The sequence below is a fragment of the Microcaecilia unicolor genome, chromosome 1, assembly GCF_901765095.1.
Source record: "Microcaecilia unicolor chromosome 1, aMicUni1.1, whole genome shotgun sequence".
NCBI lineage: Eukaryota > Metazoa > Chordata > Amphibia > Gymnophiona > Siphonopidae > Microcaecilia > Microcaecilia unicolor.
The window spans coordinates 403,255,862-403,270,834 of record NC_044031.1 but is presented as its reverse complement, the minus strand read 5'-3'; the positions used below and the strand labels follow the sequence as shown (position 1 = coordinate 403,270,834).

The window sequence follows — 14,973 nt, the reverse complement described above, 5'->3', positions numbered from 1 at the left end:
TATTTTTGGATAGCGTGAACAGTCGCTTCACATCCACCCGATCCATTCCACTCATTATTTTATACACTTCTATCATATCTCCCCTCAGCCGTCTCTTCTCCAAGCTGAAAAGCCCTAGCCTTCTCAGCCTCTCTTCATAGGAAAGTCGTCCCATCCCCATTATCATTTTCGTCGCCCTTCGCTGTACCTTTTCCAATTCTACTATATCTTTTTTGAGATACGGAGACCAGTACTGAACACAATACTCCAGGTGCGGTCGCACCATGGAGCGATACAACGGCATTATAACATCCGCACACCTGGACTCCATACCCTTCCTAATAACACCCAACATTCTATTTGCTTTCCTAGCCGCAGCAGCACACTGAGCAGAAGGTTTCAGCGTATCATCGACGACGACACCCAGATCCCTTTCTTGATCCGTAACTCCTAACGCGGAACCTTGCAAGACGTAGCTATAATTCGGGTTCCTCTTACCCACATGCATCACTTTGCACTTGTCAACATTGAACTTCATCTGCCACTTGCACGCCCATTCTCCCAGTCTCGCAAGGTCCTCCTGTAATCGTTCACATTCCTCCTGCGACTTGACGACCCTGAATAATTTTGTGTCATCGGCGAATTTAATTACCTCACTAGTTATTCCCATCTCTAGGTCATTTATAAATACATTAAAAAGCAACGGACCCAGCACAGACCCCTGCGGGACCCCACTAACTACCCTCCTCCACTGAGAATACTGGCCACGCAATCCTACTCTCTGCTTCCTATCTTTCAACCAGTTCTTAATCCATAATAATACCCTACCTCCGATTCCATGACTCTGCAATTTCTTCAGGAGTCTTTCGTGCGGCACTTTGTCAAACGCCTTCTGAAAATCCAGATATACAATATCAACCGGCTCCCCATTGTCCACATGTTTGCTTACCCCCTCAAAAAAATGCATTAGATTGGTGAGGCAAGACTTCCCTTCATTAAATCCGTGCTGACTTTGTCTCATCAGTCCATGTTTTTGTATATGCTCTGCAATTTTATTCTTAATAATAGCCTCCACCATCTTGCCCGGCACCGACGTCAGACTCACCGGTCTATAATTTCCCGAATCTCCTCTGGAACCTTTCTTAAAAATCGGAGTAACATTGGCTACCCTCCAGTCTTCCGGTATTACACTCGATTTTAGGGACAGATTGCATATTTCTAACAGTAGCTCCGCAAGTTCATTTTTTAGTTCTATTAATACTCTGGGATGAATACCATCAGGTCCCGGTGATTTACTACTCTTCAGCTTGCTGAACTGACCCATTACATCCTCCAAGGTTACAGAGAATTTGTTTAGTTTCTCCGACTCCCCCGCTTCAAATATTCTTTCCGGCACCGGTGTCCCCCCCAAATCCTCCTCGGTGAAGACCGAAGCAAAGAATTCATTTAATTTCTCCGCTACGGCTTTGTCCTCCTTGATCGCCCCTTTAACACCATTTTCGTCCAGCGGCCCAACCGACTCTTTGGCCGGTTTCCTGCTTTTAATGTATCTAAAAAAGTTTTTACTATGTATTTTTGCTTCCAACGCTAATTTCTTCTCAAAGTCCTTTTTTGCCCTCCTTATCTCCGCTTTGCATTTGGCTTGGCATTCCTTATGATCTATCCTGTTACTTTCAGTTGGTTCTCTTCTCCACTTTCTGAAGGATTGTTTTTTGGCTCTAATGATTTCCTTTATCTTACTGTTTAGCCACGCCGGCTGACGTTTAGTCTTTTTTCCCTTTTTTCTAATACGTGGAATATATTTGTCCTGAACCTCCAGGATGGTGTTTTTAAACAGCATCCACGCCTGATGCAAGTTTTTTACTCTGCGAGCTGCTCCTTTCAGTCTTTTTTTCACCATTTTTCTCATTTTGTCGTAATCACCTTTTCTATAGTTAAACGCTAGCGTACTTGATTTCCTAGTTTCACTTCCTTCAATGCCAATATCAAAACCGATCATATTATGATCACTGTTATCAAGCGGCCCTCGTATCGTTACCCCCTGCACTAGATCATGAGCACCACTAAGGACTAAGTCTAGTATTTTTCCTTCTCTTGTCGGCTCCTGAACTAGCTGTTCCATGAAGCTGTCCTTGATTTCATCAAGAAATCTTATGTCCCTTGCGTGTACAGATGTTACATTACCCCAGTCTATATGCGGGTAATTGAAATCCCCCATTATTATTGTGTTGCCCAGTTTGTTTGCGTCCCTGATTTCCTTTAACATTTCCGCATCCGTCTGTTCGTCCTGGCCAGGCGGACGGTAGTACACTCCTATCACTATCCTTTTCCCCTTTGCACATGGAATTTCAATCCACAGTGATTCCAAGGAGTGTTTTGCTTCCTGCAGAATTTTCAATCTATTTGATTCAAGGCTCTCGTTAATATACAATGCTACCCCTCCACCAATCCGATTCACCCTATCACTACGATATAATTTGTACCCCGGTATGACAGTGTCCCACTGGTTATCCTCCTTCCACCAGGTCTCAGAGATGCCTATTATATCTAATTTTTCATTTAGTGCAATATATTCTAACTCCCCCATCTTATTTCTTAGGCTCCTGGCATTCGCATATAGACATTTCAAACTATGTTTGTTGTTCCTAAGTACATCATGCTTAGTACTTGACAGTATTAATTGGCAATCTTTTGTCTGATTTTTATTGTTATTTAAAGATACCCGATCTACTACAATCTCTTTTGCAACCTCACTATCAGGATACTCTATCTTCCCTGTTATGGTGATATCTTTGAAAGATACCTTATCCCGAACCATGCTCTTTTGAGCGACTGTCGGCCTTCCCCCCATTTCTAGTTTAAAAGCTGCTCTATCTCCTTCTTAAACGCCGATGCCAGCAGCCTGGTCCCACTCTGGTTAAGATGGAGCCCATCCTTTCGGAATAGGCTCCCCCTTCCCCAGAATGTTGCCCAGTTCCTAACAAATCTAAAGCCCTCCTCCCTGCACCATCGTCTCATCCACGCATTGAGACTCTGGAGCTCTGCCTGTCTCTTGGGCCCTGCGCGTGGCACAGGTAGCATTTCAGAAAATGCTACCCTGGAGGATCTGGATTTCAGCTTTCTACCTAAGAGCCTAAATTTTGCTTCCAGAACCTCTCTCCCACATTTTCCTATGTCATTGTCATTGTCCTTGTCACATTGTTTCTTCACCTTTAGATCCTCAGACACCAACACCCCAAGTCTGTCTCCTACTAATCTCTCCCCTCCTATCCGGTATCTCTCATCTGGGTTTCTGCACCCCAAGTGCATCACTCTGCACTTCTTGGCATTAAATTTTAACTTTTTATCTATCACCAGTAAATTATTATTTTTACTTTCCCTGTCTTTAAACATATATTTATTTTAATTTTTTTGGTTCTCAGTGTAAATAAAGTGCATATCACTTGAGGTGCAGAATCACATTTTACTGCACAATATGATCATCTATCATTGCACCAACCTCCTTCCTCCTATCTTTTGTCAAAAACGTTTTTTTTTTAATTTTAATAATATTTTGATAGGTTACTATCAGGCTCATTTTCGAAAGAGATGGACGTCTATTTTTCAACATAAATCGAAATATGGGCATCCATCTCCCAGGGACATCCAAATCGCTATAATCGAAACCCGATTTTGGACGTCTCCAACTGCAGTCCATCACAAGGACGTCCAAATTTCAAGGGGGTGTGTCGGAGGCATGGTGAAGGCAGGACTTGGGCATGCCTAAGACTTGGACTCTTTGAGCCATAATTGAAAAAAAGCAAGGACATCATAAAGTAAAACTTAGGTGTTTTCACCCGGACATGCTTTGTTTACGAATAAGGCACAAACAGGTGCCCAAAATGACCAGATGACCACCGGAGGGAATCGGGGATGACCTCCTGTTACTCCCCCAGTGGTCAGTAACCCCCTCCCACCCTTTAAAAATATTTTGTGCCAACCTCTATGCCAGCCTCAGATGTCATACTCAGGTCCATAACAGCGCATGCAGTTCCCTGGAGCAGTTTTAGTGGGTGCTGCAGTGCACTTCAGACAGGCGGACCCAGGCCCATACCCCCCCCCCACCTGTTACATTTGAGGAGGAAACAGCGAGCCCTCCAAAACCCACCAGAAACCCACTGTACCCACATATAAGTGCCCCCTTTCATCTGTAAGGGCTATGGTAGTAGTGTACAGTTGGGGGTAGTGGTTTTTTTGGGGGGCGGTTTGGGGGGCTCAGCACACAAGGTAAGGGAGCTATGTACATGGGAGCAATTTATGAAGTCCACTGCAGTGCCCCCTAAGGTGCCCGGTTGGTGTCCTAGCATGTCAGGGGGACCAGTGCACTACAAATGCTGGGTCCTCCCACATCCAAATGGCTTGCATTTGGACGTTTGTAACTTTGGACGTCTTTGGTTTCAAAAATTGTCGGAAGTCAAAGACACTTCTAAATGCAAGGACGTCCAAATCTAAGGACGTCCTTGGATTTGGACGTCTTTGACGGTATTTTCGAAACAAAAGATGGACGTCCATCTTTTTTCGAAAATATGGTTTTCCCCGCCTCTGGATTTGGACATTTTACAAAGATGTCCAAATCCAAACTTAGACGTTTCTTTTGAAAATGCCCCCTCCACGGGGCTCATTCTCAAAAAAGTCCAAAAAGTGGCTTAAATCAGGAGGCCGCTTGGCTGGCCAATAAGCCGATAAGAATTAAGAACTGTAAGTGATCAAATGTATTAACTGCGATTATTTTTGTGATTACGGTTAATGAATTGGTGTGCTCATCGTGCATTAATTGCAATTCATGTGCATCCTTAATAATGATGTGATGTGAGTCTTTTTGTTCAGTATATGTTCTCTTTCTGAAACTGAGCTTCACCATTCTGTGCTCAACAGCTGCTCTCATAGTCTGTTATGGGATGCAGCCACTTGCACAATATATATTTTACCAGAGGTGTACATATTAGAAAAGAAGAAAGAGGCAAGCAGCAGAACCATTAAATAGTATATATATATATATAACTTTCTCGATGTTTTTTTATTTCAGTTTTCTGAAGAACTTTGAACTCCTGCATTGGAACCATACCATACCATCTGTGCCAGGTCAGTACACATTTAAACTTTGGTACAAATCTTTTACAACATTTTGCCAGCAAAATTCAATGTAGAAGACAAAGTACTGAGGTAAATGCTTATTTCATTGTACTCCGTCCTGACGCACTTTAGTGGTAAGGGCAGTCTAGTAAGTTTTAATAAAATGAAAAATGGTCTTGTTTGATAGATTCCCACCAAGCGGGCTTCATTAAGGGACGTAATTCAGTGAGTAATGTCCGCAGGCTGTTGGGTGCAATTTCTGCTATTCAGACAGGGGAGGTGGATGCTCTTTTGGTGAATTTTGATATCGAAAAGGCATTTGACCATGTTTCTTGGCCTTACTTGTGAGCTGTTTTACACCAATTTGATTTTGAAGGGAGTTTTCTAGTGATGATATGATTACTTTATTGTTAACCCTGAGCACAGGTACCATTAAATGGAGTCCTTTCTGCGCCCTTTGATGAGCAGAGGGGGACATGCCAGGGGTGCCCCTTATGCCCCCTTTTGTTTATACTTTGCATGGAGCTCCTGGCATGTCGACTACTTCATAACAGGCATGTAAGGGGAATTCTGGTGGGGGATTCCAGCTTTACGTTAGCTTTGTTTGCAGATGATTTATTGACAACATTCACAGAACCTTGTATCTCTCTTCCTCGGACCTTAGAGCTTCTTGCGGAGTTTGGCCAGATGTCAGGATTATGGATTAATGTAGATAAATCTCAGGTCCTTAGTTTGTCTGAGAATTTGGAGCACCGCTGGGGAGATCCCTTCCCTCTCCAGTGGGCAAGACAATCAATAAAATATCTGGGCCTCAACATCCTAGAAATTTGTCACATTTGCACTGCGCTAATATTGGACCTCTTTTGAAAGTGACTGGGAGGCTCTGTGGATGTTGGAGTTCATTGCCAGTTTCACTAAGGGGTAGAATACTTGTTAAAAATGATTATGTTAGCGCTCACTCATGGAATGGTTTACCAAAATTTGTAAAATCTATTCAAGATCATTTGTCCTTCAGAAAATTTCTAAAGACCCTATTATTTGGAAATGCTTACGCTAAAGACCCACCTAGCATCTCTAACTTCTGAACTGCTGCAGTCAGAACGACATATTGAACTCTATTACTCTTTTTCCTTTTCCTCTCCTTTGCTGTTACTCACTAATCTTTTTAACTTCAAAATATTTGATTGTTTGCTGAATTGATGTAAGCCACATTGAGCCTGCCCGTGGGTGGGAAAATGTGGGATATAAATGCTATAAATAAATAAATAAATTATCCTACCAAAGTGGTTATATGTTCTCCAACATTTACCCTTAATATTGAAAACAAAGGATTTGAAGCTGTGGAACAAAATCCTCTTTCAAATTTTTGTGGTCCAATAAGAAACTGAGGCTAGGAGTAGCCTAGTGGTTAGTGCAGTGGACTTTGATCCTGGGGAACTGAGTTCAATTCCCACTGCAGCTCCTTGTGACTCTGGGCAAGTCACTCAACCCTCCATTGCCCCTGGTACAAAATAAGTACCTGAATATATGTAGACCACTTTGAATGTAGTTGCAAAAAAAACCTCAGAAAGGCAGTATATCAAGTCCCATTTCCCTTTCCCTTTTCTCAGCTTGGCTTACTTTATAGAGAGGATGGTCTGGGTCTGACAGACTTGAAATATTACAATGTTGTAAATAATATGCGTCAAGTAAGAGACTGGATTTTTCACACCTCCATTTTATAGTGATATTGAATATGAGGGACAATTTTGTGATAACCTATCTCCTACTTATTTAATCCGTGCTTGGACACTGGCCGTCCCAAAATTCTTGAGGAAACATGATTTGTTGCGGGCACTGTGTTGGGCCTGGTATCATTTCAGGAAATGTTATGGCTTTATGGCAATAAGTTCCTGATCTTTGCCAATTTTGGATAATGCAGACTTCCCTCCTGGACAATCGCCAGCGTGCTTTGGGGAATGGGCATGGCAGAAGATAATAAGACTCCAACATGTTATTGGTGAAGAAGATGAGGTGGGGCTGATTATCTTGTCCTCTGCTGAGTTTAAAAGGATCTGTGACCTTTTGAATTGTCCTTGGTATTATTATCTGCAACTATGACATTATGCAGATCTTTCCCAGCCGCATTTACAGACTCTGATTTTGATGATATCTGGCCGATGCCAGCAGTAACAGAGGGACTTCAGCGACATCATTATTTTGCTTTGATGAAACGCTGAGGCCTCCATCCGTTTTATCAAGTAGTTGCTTTGTGGATAACAGATTTTGGATATCAGGATATTAATCTATTTCTACGTAGTTTACAGACTGTCTCTCAATTGGCGGGGAGTATTCAATTACAAGAACTCCATTACAAATTTCTTTTGAGAATGTACATTCATCCATCCAGGGCTCTGAAGATGGGATGTCCTACTTGATGGATCCTTTGTTAAATGTGGCATTCCTGATTCCTCTTATAAACATTATTTTTGAGATTGCTAACATAGTCAAAATCATGCAAATGAAGCCATTTCCTATTCCCTCCAATGCTCGGAGAACAGCACACAGAACAAGGGCGCCCTTACCTCTGCAAACCCTATGCCAGCACAGTTACCGATCTTTCAGTAGAGGAGAGAGAAGATATGCACAGGATTGTAAAATAAGTAATGAACTTTAGTCTGGTTCTTTTACCTTCCCAAATCTGTGCTCTGGTGACCTCCTCACTCCCTGCACCCCATGCGTGACCTTAACCCGCGCTAGCAGAGAATTTCACAGTCGTCCCAACCTCCAGGAAGGGAGTCTTGTTTGAAAACTACAACATCAACTTGTCTCCCTGCTCCCGGCCTATCTGTGGATCTTTCTCCTCTTGTGCACATGCCCAGGCACAATTCCTCCCCCTTAACTTCTTAATGGTCAACGCTAACAGTGCGCCTATATTTGCATATCATTAGCTTTGAGCATTTGGAAGTTGTTTTGCCGTGCTATTTTTCCAGCACTGTTCTCTACAGCTCTTTGAGCATTGGGGTCTCAGTAACTGCATACGAATGCCCTGATGTGCAAAACTCCGGCGCTGTGCGGACTAGCTCCAGAAAAATAGCGTTGGAACAGTGTGGCAAAGCAACTTCCTAATGCTCAATGCTAATGATGTGCAAATATAGGCTCGCTGTTAGCGTTAACCATTAGGAAGTACCATTAGGATTGTACCTGGGCGTGCGCACAAAAGCTGTGCAGTGGAGCAGGGAGTGGGACAGGATTTGCATTGTTTAGCCAACTGAAGAGGCGGTAGTTTAAGACAATGAGATACACACTTACATTGGGACATTTCCCATAACTTTCACCTAGGCGGCATGGAAAAGGGGTAGGTAGGGTTGGGTGGTGGAGAGGTGAAGGCTTTCATGGAAGAGTGCAACTGACCTTCTTGCAGAAACACCGTGAGGTCCTTTTGTTTCCTCCAAAGTTCCATGCTGGAATTTAAAAAAAGCCAAGAAACGTCTTGTTTGGCATCAAGGGGAATCAGGTCGCATCGGACCAAAACGGACCTGATCCAAGTGGACACGTTTCGGACACCCTAACACTGGCGTAGGGTTTCCAGCAGTGGGGTGCCCTTGTTCATGAGAGCTGTTCTTTGAGCATCGGAGGGAGTAGAAAATGACCCCATTTACATCATTTCGACTACATTAACGTGCAATGGAATGGAGGAGTGGCCTAGTGGTTAGAGCACCGGTCTTGCAACCCAGAGGTGGCCAGTTCAAATCCCACTGCTGTTCCTTGTGACGTTGGGCAAGTCACATAACCCTCCGTTGCCTCAGGTGCAAACTTAGAATGTGAGCCCTCCTGGGACAGAGAAATATCCAGTGTACCTGAATGTAACTCACCTTGAGCTACTCCTGAAAAGGTGTGAGCAAAATCCAAATCCCAAAAAAATTAGCACTGATTGTTGCTGAGCTCTTTGTTTGCCAAGGTAAGGGCCTCTGAGAATTGTGCACTGCTAAATGCAGGCGCTAGTCCGGTGCTAATGGTACATTTGCTTCTGAGCATCGGGGCCTTATAGAAGGGAAGGGGTGGGTGACCTACACTGGAGTGCCATAGGTTGACTGGCAAGAAGCAATGAAAAGCTGCTGTGCCAGTCACCATACTCCCTCTAGTCCAGAGCTTCCCAAACAGTGGGTTGGGGCTCCAAATGGAGACACAAGACTCATGTTTGGGGTTACAACCTGGGTGGGCTCTCTATAGGTGCATCATGCACTTCTGTATGTATGTGGGGGTGGGGGGGGGGGGTCACACAGTTTTATTTGGCCATAATCATGGGGTCACATCCACAAAAAGATTGGTAACTATTGCTTTAGTTTCTGGCTACACAGCAAGAGTTTAGACCCAAATAAAAATAATTCAGATCACAGTATGGGAAACGATAACTTTTAAATAATGTGAATGAATTAAAATAAGTAATATCTTGAGAAGGCCTTTATGTCATATGACCCACATGTTTTTGATGAACAGCATTAGCCAATTCAAAAACATATGTCCACAAACATAAACGTATTTTTTTTTAAAGATCCTTCAGATGGGAGCGGGAATCATCCTACAGTAGATCAAACAGCTCCTTCAATTCCCAAATTCCTCATTGGTCCTAAGAATAAGTGCCAAAAAGTGTCCAAATCTCTTAAACAAAATCTCTGTAGTGTTTCAACTCAAAAACAAATACAACACAGTCACGTTACTTATAAGATGACGATTTACAGATGTTCTTCCAGCACAAACATAGATCTGACCAAAATCCAACACATGGTGCTGGGTTTCACACTCCCTTTGTACTTCAGTGATTCTGTTAAAAAAAAAAAAAAAGTATTCAAAATGTTCTAGTCCATGAACTGGAAACACTCTAAACTATCAGTTGCAGTAACTCCATAGAACCACTACTCGGTTAGATCCAAGGAGGTTTTAGGATAGGAGACAGCATATTATCAAAAAGTTGAACCTGTCTCCCCCGTGCAACCGTCATATTGTGTGACCTCAAACATTCGCAGATGCTATTGAAAACAATAGCAAACTTGTAAGGTTTATGATTGTGGTTTTTTTTTTTATTTGTCAGCTTTTTTATTTATTTGAAAGCTTCCTATATGTAACCTAAGGTTTGTTTGGTTTTTTTTTACCTCTTTGGGGGGGGGGGGGGGGAGGTCCCCACAACTAGGCCCTGAGGCTCAGGCAGAGCTGGTGCCTTTCTTAAAGCTGCCCCCTACAGAAAGAGAGCTCCCGTGGCCCCAGGCCTCCCTCAGAAGTAAAAACAAAACAAAAAAACCCTTGGGTTGCATATCAGAAGCTTTCGAATAAACCTCACACACACACACACACACACACACACACACGCGCATAGGCAGTCATAAACCTCACAAGTTTGCTATTGTTTGGGGTCACATATTATGGCGGGAAGCTCCAGCCACTGGTTTCAGCCCACAGAATGGGCTGGATAGGCTCCTTCTGTCTCCTGTCGTAAAACCTTCTTGGTTAGATAATCAATCTACATAAGAAACAAACATGGCCTCTGAGCATTCTTTAGAGTTCAGTTCCAATCACATGCACATCTCTCAGCAATTACATCAAATCAAAGACATCCAATTAAATTCCTCATTCATACCATTTGGGTAAACAGAATGCAGGGTGAAAGTCTAGCAACGTTCCTGATAATTTTTGAAGTTATCACAATCTCCCAATTCAGATGTTAGAAGGGTTATGATCAACAATGTGCCACCTAATGTCTTCACTTAGTTACCCGTGGAGCAGATAATGCCACCATGGGCAGGCTGCTTTTATGTTTGTTCAGACTCGACTGAATGATCATCTTCGTGTGCCCCACATAAATATACCTGCAAGGATAAATGATCATATATATGTGGAAGTACAATCTGTATTAGAGTGGGCCATTAACCTCGACCCAGAGCCCTAAAGTGTCGGTTAAAAAAAACAAATTATCTGTTTTTGCCCGTTAATTACTTTATTTGGAAGTTATCTGGTCAATTGATTTATTTGGAAGTTATCTGGTCAGTATTCATCTGACCGTGGTCAGTGTTTTTTAAGAGGCTGTTGCTGGCTAAATTAGGCCTCCATATTCAATGCCAGGCTGTGTTTGGGCACCAGCATTACATAGCAGCGTCTGATACTGTCAGACCACTAGCTCTTGAGTCACAGCCAATATTTATCTGGGACCTGCATACATATGTGGATCCTGCACTTGTTCTTGAAAATGTTTCAACTGAGCCCTTTGTAGATACGGATCCAGCAGCTGTTGTCTGTTCTAGCCTCACCCACTCAGATGGTAGCATATTTTGAAACTGTTCCAACAGCCACCATGGTGTCATCCTACCACACTACGTCCTTGACTCCTTCTACCATGCCACCAGAGACCGTCTTATCATCTGCTCTCACGATTCCAATTGTCTCCACATTGCCCATCGTGTCCAGTCATGCTGCTGCCGCCACCACCACTGCCATACCGCCTGAACCTCTGGTTGTAGCAGCAGAAGAAATGGATTCTGCCAAGACTCTGCAGGATCCTTTGGAAGAACAGCCAGAGGATTACAGATACAACAGGAACAATGTGACCACAGAGCAGCTGCTGTCCGTAGTCATGAGCTTGCAGAAGAAAGTAAAAGTTCTGCAGCAGTGGCATCGCCGGCATTGCTCTAAGCTTGGAAACTATGGAGGGTATCGTGGAGCAGCTGAGGAAGAAGAACTTGTTTTCGGAGGAGAAGCTGAAGCTTTTGGAGATGGTAGGTTGATGTATGTGATTAGAATTTTTATACATTTTTGTGTACTGAAATTTACATGCCATACGGATCCTGGTGAAAACTGGATTTATTTTCAGGTTGTATGATACATTGGTCTAGTGCAGGGGTTCTCATTCTGAACTCTGGGACGCACCCAGACAGTTAGATTTTCAGGATATCCATAATGAATGTGCATGAGATAAAATTTGTGTACAATGCATACAAATAGTTAAGCTCTGGAACTCTTTGCCGGAGGAGGTGGTAACAGCGGTTAGCGTATCTGGGTTTAAAAAAGGTTTGGACAAATTCCTGGAGGAAAAGTCCATAGTCTGCTATTGAGACAGACATGGGAAGCAACTGCTTGCCCTGGGATTTGTAGTATGAGTGTTGCCACGATTTGGGTTTCTGCCAGGTACTTGTGACCTGGCTTGGCCACATTTTGGAAAACAGGATACTGGGCTAGATGGACCATTGGTCTGACTCAGTATGGTTACTGTTATGTTCTTATGTTGAATATTGTCTGGGACCCACATTAGTGGAGTTTCCATGTCCCCACTCCAACCTCCCTCAGTGAGCTACAATCCCCCTCCCAACACCCCTTGTGCTTGAGGGATTGGGAGGGAGATTGGAGCTGGCATCAGTGGCATGAGAGGGTTGGGAGGGAGAGTGCAACTGGTGTGGGGGGGTTGGGAGGGGATTTCAGGAAATGGGAGGGGGATTGGAGCTCGCTGGGGGGTGTTGGGAAAGGGATTGGAGCAGGTGCAGAGGATGGTTGGGAGAGGTATTGGAAGTGGTGCAAGGGGGGGTATTAAGGGAGTAGAGCTAGTGTGGGGGGTTGGGAGAGGGATTGGAGCTTGCTGGGGTGGTTGGGAGACAGATTGGAGCTGGTGCAAGGGGGGTTGGGAAAGGGATTGGAGCTAGTGTCGGGGGTTGAGAGGAGGATCAGAGTGCGCCAGGGTGAGAGGGAGGGCTGGACAGTGTGCACTGCAGGCTGGTGCCTGGATGTTGTGCAGGTAGCAGTCAATATTCAGTGCTGGCACCTGCATAGCTAAGTGACCAAAGTTAGGACTTCTATTTCTACGATCCCATTTGGTCGCTTAGCTACATGGCTACTGGCACTGAATATTACCGGCACTCACATAGCTGCCAATTCTTCTCTGACTCCACTGTTGGAACACCCCTGACCAGTCCACTTTTAAAATGGCCAGTTGGAGCTAATATTCATCAGCACTGCCCAGTTAATTGCTGCTGAATACCAGCGGCTGGGCGGGCGCAAATGAGTTAAGAGCCTCCTGCCCATTTAAATCGCTGGTATATTTTTCTGTCAGCAGTCATATTCCCCTTGGTTTCTTTTGTTTTCTGAATCTGCACCCAAACATTCTTTTGATTTGTTTTGAGTGTAAGAATATCAACTGGTGAAATGTCAGAGCTGCTGCCAAAGACATGATGAGAACAAAATAATATACAGCAAATGCAATTATACTGATATTTAAATTCCGGCAGAAGAAGCATGAGGATCTTTTGAGATTGTACTGCAATTCCTCATCTCAGTAGTGAGGGTTTCTTTCAACAGCTGCTGTTCTCTATGATCATTTATGCTTAATTTTAATACATGTGCATAAGGACATAAGAATTGCCATATTGGATCAAAGCAAAGGTCCATCAAGCCCACTATCCTGTTTCCTGTAGTGGTCATCCAGCTCACAGGTACCTGGCAGGGTCTCAAAAGGTAAATAGATTCTATGCAGCTTACCCTCAGGGATAAGCAGTGCAATTCCGGTAATAATGGCTTATAGAGTTAAAATGAGTCCAGTCCTTCTCTAAAGCCAGCTACACCAACCAGTTTTACTACATCCTCTAGCAATAAATCCCAGAACTTAATTATGGGCTAAGTGGGAAAAAAATATATTTTTCCGATTGGTTTTAAATGTATTACTTTGCAACTTCATGTCTTGTCCCCTAGGCTTTGTACTTTTTGCAAGAGTAAAGAATCAATTTATGTTTATCCATTCCACTGCACTCGGAATTTTATAGACCTCTATCATGTTTCCCCTCAGCCATCTCTTCTGCAGACTGAAGAACCTCTAGTAGCCTTCCTTGATAGGGAAGTTGTTCCATCCTTTTTATCATCTGGTTGCCTTTCGCTGTACATTTTCTAATTCAGCTATATCTTTTTTTCTTTATTTATTTATGTATTTATGTATTTGCTGCATTTGTATCCCTCATTTTCCCACCTATTTGCAGGCTCAATGTGGCTTACATTATGTTACAAAGGCGGACACCATTAACAATATAAAATATTGTTGCAAATAAGGTACAAAGAATAACAGGTAAATTAGAAGTAATAAGTAAGTAATTCAGAATATGTGAGTGGGAGTAAGACAAGGTATAATGTTCAGTAATGATAGTGTGGATTAAAGTGTCTAAATTAAGAGAGTTCAGTATTGGCTAGTACTGATGTAGATTAGTCAAGACATTATGGAGGATTCTCTTTGTAAGTCTCTTTGAAGAGGTAGGTTTTTAGTAATTTTCGGAAGGTTGCCAGATCACGCGTTGATTTTATGGTGTTAGGTAGTTTATTCCATAGTTGCGTACAAGAGATGCATCAACCAAAACACGTTTCTCAAGATGCTGTTGCACCACAGAGTGGTACAGAGGCATTATGATATTCTCCGCTTTGTTCTCCTTTCCTTTGTAAATAGAATGGGAATTAAGATTCGTGGCTGCCACTGTGCACTGAGCAGAGGCTTTCAACATATTATCCACAATGATGCCTAGATGGAACGTAGCATCATGCAGCTGTAGTCTCTTATATCTGGGGCTTTATCTATAACCTAATTTTTACCTCTAAGGATTGCTGGATATCGGGACATTTTTTATGGTCTGATAGGAAAAGTGTAAGAAATGAGATGTCCTCATCATACTTTACTGTTATCTAGCTGTCATGCTTTGGATGCACTAAAACTGGGGCAACATCTTGATCTTAGGTTTAATATGTTTACTATGTTATATATCTAATCTATTTTTTTAAAATCCTGGTATGCTATTTGCCCCCATCTTGTCTTGTGGCCAAGTGTTCTACAGATTAGTTATGTATTGTATTATTAGCTATGCTAGACAGTTTTCCAACTTCCAGTTG

At 42.9% G+C, this 14,973-nt stretch overlaps 1 long non-coding RNA gene across 1 annotated transcript in view; it reads left to right on the top strand.

Moving 5' to 3' along the window:
- LOC115475522 overlaps window positions 1-14,973 on the top strand; it is a 599,851-nt gene that overhangs the window by 471,026 nt on the left and 113,852 nt on the right. Inside the window, exon 5 of the long non-coding RNA XR_003943059.1 lies at window positions 5,045-5,100. This is a non-coding gene — a long non-coding RNA (uncharacterized LOC115475522). The remainder of the gene's footprint in view (window positions 1-5,044; window positions 5,101-14,973) is intronic.